Raw genomic sequence first — 1,353 nt, 5'->3', positions numbered from 1 at the left:
AAGCCGCGCGTCCCGTTGTCTGTGACTGCGAGTGGGAGCGACAGCGAGTGGACTCCGAGAATCTCGAAAGCGTCGTCGTGACACGGACTATGCCGAAACGCGGCCATCCAATTGGGAAGCAGCGTGGTCGCGCTGGCCTGGTGTTTGGGTCGCCTAGCGGCGACTGAGTCCTGTTACGGAATGCTAAAAGTTCCCGCGGGAGTCGGTGGCGAGCGTTGGCTGAAAGAGGAGAAGAGGAAGAAGAAGAAGGCAGGCAGGATGGGCGGGAGACGAGGTGTGCTGGTCCGCGACGTAGGTGCGCATCGCGACGCCGACGACGTGACGGCCACGTGCCCCCGCGGATATCTCGTTGGCTGTTGCCACTAACTGCTCTATGCATCGTACGTAGTCGAGCGAAACGGTGACCGTGTACGGCCGTGTCGTTTTCAACGGCGTGTCGTTATTTAAAAAAAAAAACAAGATAGTGTGTGATTCTTAGATAGATGGAATATAGAGTGTGCCGGTGATATTGGAATATATATATATATATAATTTTTGCTTCGTATCAAGTGCACAAGTGACTTCGAGAAGGATCTTTCTCTTTCTTTCTCTCTTGGTGTTCATCGATATTATTCACAGGGTCGTGGAAAGAAAATCGTCAAGTTGTTGGATATTTTAGTGGGTGCGAGAACAGGTGGAACACGCGTGTTCTTCCCCGATAAATAATTGGATAGATAATAGAATTGAATTTGCCGCCGGTGAGGGGAGAAGAGAGGACGGTGGCTCGAGTTGTCATCACGGGATGTTGATGATTCCCGCGCGAAACGAATATCGTTGTGGTATCGACTTGAAACTTGAAACGCTTGATACACGAGGTAGCGTGTTCCTTCCGTCCGAACCGAAGCTACGTGGTTGCTCGAAGAATTTAATACACCGGCAAAGAAGTCGAGAAGTTACGTTACCGTGAAGTGTTGTGATTCTTTCTTCTGGCCACGGTGAATTCCATTCGTAGTGATTAAACGAGGTTTCAAGTGGGAACCAGTTCGTTACTGCTACGTTAAACGAGGGAAGGGACTATTTGCCGGTAATCGGAGGCGAAAAATACGACGGAGTCGATAAACTCGACTCGGTGCTGGTGGTGGTGGTGGTGGTGGTGTTGTTGGTGGTGGTGATCGAAGAAGAAACCGGAGAGCAGTGTAACTAAACTAGGCGCCACGAAGGTGAAGAAGGTGAAGAAGAAGGAAAGCAAAAAAGAAAAAAAGAAGAAGAGGAATAGTCGAGAGCCGCGTCGAATTGAAATCTTTCGAGGAGAGGAGCGATAGATCGTCGATTATCGTGGTGGAAAAGGAGGGAACGACGGAACGAAAGTCTCGG

At 49.9% G+C, this 1,353-nt stretch overlaps 1 protein-coding gene across 4 annotated transcripts in view; it reads left to right on the top strand.

Annotated features, from left to right (window-relative positions):
- Positions 1–1,353, top strand: part of LOC102672458 (LIM domain-binding protein 2) — a 143,859-nt gene that overhangs the window by 61,446 nt on the left and 81,060 nt on the right. The window lies entirely within an intron of this gene.

The sequence above is a fragment of the Apis dorsata genome, unplaced genomic scaffold (genome assembly GCF_000469605.1).
Source record: "Apis dorsata unplaced genomic scaffold, Apis dorsata 1.3 scaffold_696, whole genome shotgun sequence".
Taxonomy (NCBI): Eukaryota; Metazoa; Arthropoda; class Insecta; order Hymenoptera; family Apidae; genus Apis; species Apis dorsata.
The sequence above is the reverse complement of the archived record's forward strand: the minus strand, read 5'-3'. Positions and strand labels throughout refer to the sequence as shown.